Genomic DNA, 6,716 nt, shown 5'->3' on the forward strand with positions numbered 1-6,716 from the left:
CCTCCACACCTTAAGTGCATTAGAGGTGGCTATTAATGTAGAGGAGGCATGGCTGGACCAGTCTAGCTCCTCCTGCATGATCAGTTCTTAGAAAGTGGACATCGTATACTAGTAAGGGCATAGGAGGTATAGAGCTTATGTAGTATGAGCTAGACAGTGGGAATGGGCAAATAACTTAAATGTGCTTCCTGAAAGAGCCCTTTGAGAGGCAAACTGGCTTTTGCCGGTGGTGCCCGAGACAGGAATGTGTGTCCTGCAGGAGGGTTGGGCAGGTCATGTTGCTTCCAAGGGTGGATTAACACATAGGCAAGATAGTCACTAGGCATGTGCATGAACTGGTAGATGGCCGGTTTGGCAACGGAGGGGGGATTACCTTTAAGGAGCAGGGAGGGTGCTCTTACCACAGGTGTGGGGCAGCACATCGTGCATGCGGTCACAAGCCACTTCTGGACTGATGCTGACCGGGGCGGCAAGAGGGTATACTGCTGCCTTGCACCAGCAATTTTGGGCACAGTGCCGGCAGAAGAAATGTAGAATGGGGGGGGGGAGAGCACCCTCCCTGCTCCTTAAAGGTAACCCGCCCCCCGTCACCAAACCAGCCAAACCACCAGACCTCCGAACCGATCCAGTGGTGTGGAAAAGGACCGCTGAACTGGTTTGTGCACATCCCAAATAGTCACTTGCCTATGGTGGCAAATTCGGGTGCCGGGGGCCAGTTAAATCATTTTTTTAAAAAACAAACTTTATTCAACCGCTGCTATGTGGCAGGGATGGTACCAAGGACGAGGGGGCGGCTGGTAGGGGGCCGGCACTCAAGGGGAAGGGAGTCCAAGGGAGAGGAGGCAGTGCGCATACACACAGAGGCCCGAAACGGGCTGAAAATGGCCCAACCTGTCATTTGGGCAGCAGGTGGACTCAGGGAAGGAGCTCTTGCCACCGCTTCTGTCTCCCCCACCTTGGTCTCCCCTCGAGTGCCTGCTCCCTGCCGGCTGCCCCCTGTCGGCTGCCCCCCGTCTCCAGTACCATCCCCACTGCACAGTGGCAGTTGGAAAAAAGGTTAAAAAACCATTTAACTTGCCCCCAACCACCACCCCCCTCAGCCCTCAAGCCAGGGGCGGCAAATAATTTTTGCCAATGGGCAGCAAAATGATTAATCCATCCCTGGTTGCTCCAGGGCTCACATGAAGCAAAGGGGCTACCACGTGGATACCCTGGTTGTAGATCAGGGCTGCACAACTTTGGCTTGCCAGCTGTTGGACTACAGTTCCCATCATTCCCAGCCACAGTGGCCAATAGAGATGATGGGAGTTGTTGTCCAATAGCTGGAGGGCATTCTGTCTCCTGCTGCCAATTGACTGGTTCCTAAAACCCCTAGAAGTCATCTCATGGAACATTGCTGAGTGGCTGAACAAAGTTGTGAATACCCGTTTCAAACAGTATTTGAAAAGGTTTTTTGGGTTTTTTTGCAGGAGACATGGTGCCAGGCTATTTCTTCCCTCTGTTTGTCAGAGTTTTGCTCATATGCCCTTCCAGCTGTTAAACTGGGCTCGTATGGAAGAGCAAGTGGTGGGCTTGGCAAAGATATTAACAGTTCCGTCAGGAAGATGCAGGCTAGCCTAGGGGACGAGTGGTATTTGCCCTGGTTCTCTGTGGACAAAAGTCTTAAACAAACAAGGGGTCTCTCTTCTGAATTTGGCCATTTAGATTTGGGTTGTATAGTCTTCATGGCACCAACTTTGATGGCTCAAGTGGGCATTATATTTTTTTAAGCTCAAATGGGGCTAATGTTATTGAATGCTTTCTGGTTTGACCCACATTTCTTTCCTGGGTTGGTTCCTTTGATATCCAGAATAGATATCAAAGACCACCTGCCCTTGGTTTTGACCTTTCTGGCACCCAAGGAACTCCCCGCCACCGGTGATGTGTTATTATTTAGAAGGCATTATTCAGGTCAAACACTGCTTTAGATGGAGCCTCAATCTCTGTGAGGAAATTACGGCCTTATTAAATTCCTAGCAGATGTTGAATCAAAGGTATCTTGCAATGCAACCCAGTTCGGACATTTTTGTTAAAATTACTTGTGTACTAAACTACTGTAGGCCAAACTAGGAGGAGCAATATAAAGAAGGGGTGGTTTGATCAGGACTGTGGAATTAAGAGACAAGCTTTGAGAAAGCTTCAGAGAAGAGTTAAGTCTGATTCCTCGATTCAGCTACTGATGATCCATTTTCACTCCTAATATAAGCAAATGTTAAAATCTAAGAAGCTTACTTACGATAATGATCAATGCAGAGAGCTTGGTCACAGTATAATATTTAAAAACAAACCAAAAAAAAAAAAATGAGAGGAAATTCTGGGAACTGGTGGCTAATGACACTCACAAGTATAATATCATACCGGATGCACATACTTTGGCAGAGGGCTGGTCTCAACATTTTTCTTCTATATATAGCTGCCTTCATAGTGAGTCAACAGTAGTTCATACAGAAAATACATTACCAGTGAGGCCAGTTGTCACAGCATCAGAGTGTAAGCAGCTGATTTCTGCCTTGACCCTTGGAGAAGTTCCTGGAGAGGATATGGAATCCCCTGAGGTATGTAAACTGAATGTTTATTGGTGGGCCCCTATTCTGGCTAGACTTTTCTCAGAAATTGACAATACATGTGTTATACCCTACAACTGGAAACAAAGTATGATATACCCAAACTTCAAACAAGGCAATAGACAGGAACCTTCCAACTACCACGCAATTAATCTGGTAGACATCTCCTCCAAACTTTATGCTCACCGTCTTTTGAATAAATTGGAGGATTGAGAGGAATCAATAAAACTTTCCCATCCAGAACAGGCAGGATTCTGTAAAGGATGCAGTAAAATAGATCACTACATCACCCTGAAGGCCCTAATTCAAAAATTTGCCAATGGCCATAAAAATTTATTGATCTTACCTCTGCCTTTGATTCAATTGACAGGTCCTGATTATGGGAGAAACTTGAGAGGACGGAGATCAATAGGCATCTTATTAGGCTAATAATTGAATTACACTCTGATATCAAGGCTAGAGTGAGAGTGGGCTGACCAGGGTCTTAATCAGATCCTATTTCATTGAAGAGAGGGGTTAAACAGGGCTATTTACTCGCTCCCTTTTTATTTAAATTTTATATTAATTATATTGTATTGGCCATGGAATCACGAAGTCTTTTCTCCCCAGCACTCAGTGGATGTAAAATATCTGTTTTAATGTATGCTGATGACATGGCATTCATCTCCGGCGCCAAGAGTGGTCTTAGAAGAATGCTGGCCAGACTGGCAGATTATTATGAAAGGGAAAAACCGAGGATAAATCACGACGACACAAAAGTAGTAGTCTTTGGCAGTAGCAACACCAGACACAGGTGGTCAATTAATGCCCAGCAAATAGAGCAATGCTTCTCCTTCAAATATCTGGGCATTTCCTTCCATAAGTCCCTTGAATGGAAGACACACCTAACCACCCTTTTAGCAACTGCCTGATGTACAGTGGGGGCTATTCTGAAGTTTTTCTACTCCAAAGGAGGACAGTTAATAGCCCCTGCACTTAAAATATTTCAGGGCAAGATAATAGTTCAGATGTTGCATGGGGTTAAGATCTGGGTGGGGGGAAGATATGAAGGCAATGCCCAGTTGGAAGGAGTCCAGAACAATTTCCTAAGGAAGATTTGGGGCCTTCCCCAGGGCACCCTGCTGTCTATTTAAAAATAGAGGTAGGTCTACCCTCAGTCTCCATTAGAATCCATCTGGCATGGTTAAGGTAATTTAAGAAATTAGTAAATCTCTAATAACACCATCTAGTTATAGGCGGTATAGAAATATTGTAAATAAAATAAATAGTTAAATCTTGTTTACACTATATGGTTGGGACTAAACATGTGTCTCACATCCTACAGTTGTACTCCCTGCCTCTGGTGGGACAATTTAGTTCTTGGAGCAGATAAAATATTAAAGATTGGCTCCTTAAACAGGATGCCAGTAGAGACACCATTATGGTACAGTCATCAAAGTTCTCATTCTGGTACCACCATTACAAGAAATATAGAAATCTCTCTCAGTATCTGGTTAATATTACCAGTGCTCCACTGAGAAAGACTTTTACACCTTTTCGTTTTCAGACTATGCGTATCTTGAAGGGAGATTTTGCAAACTCCCAGTGAACAGTGCCTTTGTCCTTGTGGTGCTGGTCAAGTGTAGGACATCATCCACTATATCCTCTATTGCCCGAATTATGATGAGATCAGGGGAAAACACTGAAGATAGATAAACTTAAGAGGTCGGATGTAGAACGTCTGACTTATCTTCTTGCAGACGCGATTCCACATGTCAGCTGTCAAGTTGGTATTTTTCACTAGGTTTTCTTTTAAACTCAGAAAGAAATTTATGTGTTCTAAGATGTAGCATTGATTTTAGCTCAACTTAACTGATGTACCTTCTTGGTATGTTGTGTTTCTTCTTTTATGTTATGACCTGTGGTCACAATAATCAGCTTATTACTTACACTGGAGTTGTGCACATATGATTTCCAGCAGCTCTCTACAACAAATGACAACCAGATGCATGTTTCCGCATCAAATTCCTTTAAAGAAATAAGCGAAGTGTCACAGGTAGCCAAGTTGTGTGGAAGATGAAGAGACGCTCTTAACTTGGTCTGGGGCCTCCAAATGTCCAGGGGGGCCTCCTGAAGCCACCCCACGCCCACCCTTCTGCTCTAAACCATTTTACTGATTCAAAATTTCAGCCGCCATGTGCAGTGCGCAGCTAAAGGGTGGTGGTGGGGGGGTGAGCTGAGCAGACCTCCCCGCCCCATGGCCATAGTAAATGCTGGGCCTGTCCATTTGGCCCAGCAGCTCTTGATAACTGCAAGGTGCTCCAGAGTGCCTGCACAGTTGAAACAAATTGCCACAAGCTGATGATGCCGCTGGGCCGAGCGGACAGGCCTAGTAGCCACTCCAGCTGCTGTTGTCGGGGTGTGTGTGTGTGCTGCTTGGCTCATGCTCAGCCACGAGCCGCACGACAGCTGAATTTTTAAAAAATATATATATATATGGAGGTTCGGCATGGGGAGCGTGAGGTGGCTGCAGATGCTCCCCTCCAAGTAGGTTTCGTGGGGGCCTCGTGGCAGGAGTGGTCCGGGCGTGAAAATTACCTGGGTGTGCCCCTGGGAAGACGGTACACAAAGCTCTGTATGCACCAAGCTGCAGAAAATTATTGCTGGAGGTCTTCAGTTATTGCTGGATGTAGAAGTGAATTTAGGCGCGGATTAAGCTTTTTGCTGCCCATAGGCGGCCAAAGATTTGCCACCCCAGCAGCAAGGGAGGAAGTGGGGGGAGTTTAATTCTATTTGTAAATGTTTAGACTGCCACCATGCAGTAGCGTGGTGGCATGAGCTCCTCCTGTACCCGCCTGCCTCCCAAATTATGACAGCAGCGGTGGGGTTCGTGCAGGATGCAAAGGGACTGGTGGCAGAGAGAGCTCATATCCCAAGCCTGCCTACCTCCCAAATGCAAGCGATAGGGCAATTGCTTGCATTTGGGAGGTAGGCCGGTTTGGGATAGGAGCTCTCACCGTTCTCTCCGCCACCAATCCCTTTGCATCTCGCACGAACCCCACCACCGCCGTCATAATTTGGGAGGCGGGTGGGTGCATGAGGGCTTGGGTTGGGACTCGGGAGCGATGCTATCGCTGCCTGCTTGCTTGCTCTCTCCGCCACTGCAATGTGTCTCCATTGCCTGGGCCCTTTGCGTCTCACACACACCTGACCTGCTGCCGCCATCGTAAGTGAGAGACTCGATATAATAAAAACACAAATGTAAATATATATTTGCCGTTGTAGGCAGCTGCCTCCACTGCCTCTCCCGTAATCCGCCTAGGAGTGAATGTGGTAGTATTGTTACCAATTCAACTGTGTTTTGTTTTACAGTTGAAACCATTTATTTCCTTTACTCCAACACACACAACATAGATTCATCTGCCCGAGGGATCAACAGGAGCAGGTGAAAGAGCAAAAGAAACTTGGGTGGCTTGGCATTTTGGGACACAAAATGTAGCTCTACTTCCAACCCTGTCCCTTAGAGCCACTCCATCAAGGTGGGAGAAACATTTTAGGCCCAATGTGTTGCAACCACCCTGTACCTCTAGACTCTCATTCCTCTTTAAGTCTCCTTATGCTGGCGGCTGCTTCCACATATATCACAGAGCCCATAATCAAAGATGCATGCACTACACTAAGATACAAATAAGAAATCTGCATCAAAAGGTAACCCAAACTCTCCACCCAGGAAAGCTGAATTCCATTAGTAGTATAAGTTATATGCATCTTTGTTTCCCCCTGTATCACCCCAAAATGTTTGTTTTTGTTCTGCATTGAGGGAGGGGCAACGAACTATTTCAGGTCATGAGCATCTCCTCCTCCGATTCCAGGAAATCTAATTCAGACCTTCCCTGCACACCCTATGAGATTTTGCCAGGCCCTGCCCACCCAAATGCAGATATCCTTTTGCCACTCTGTTTCTGCCTGCACAGAAATCACAGCATACCCAACCCTGCCCATAATGAAGACTGTATGGACACTAGATCTACATGAAAAGGTTTCATAATCAACGTGTGGAAAGGAGCTATGAAGTCCCACTAGGGCAGGGCCTAAACTCCCTCCTGCTTTGTTTTTTAAGTGGCATGCCACCTT

This window comes from Hemicordylus capensis, chromosome 2, assembly GCF_027244095.1.
Source record: "Hemicordylus capensis ecotype Gifberg chromosome 2, rHemCap1.1.pri, whole genome shotgun sequence".
Taxonomy (NCBI): Eukaryota; Metazoa; Chordata; class Lepidosauria; order Squamata; family Cordylidae; genus Hemicordylus; species Hemicordylus capensis.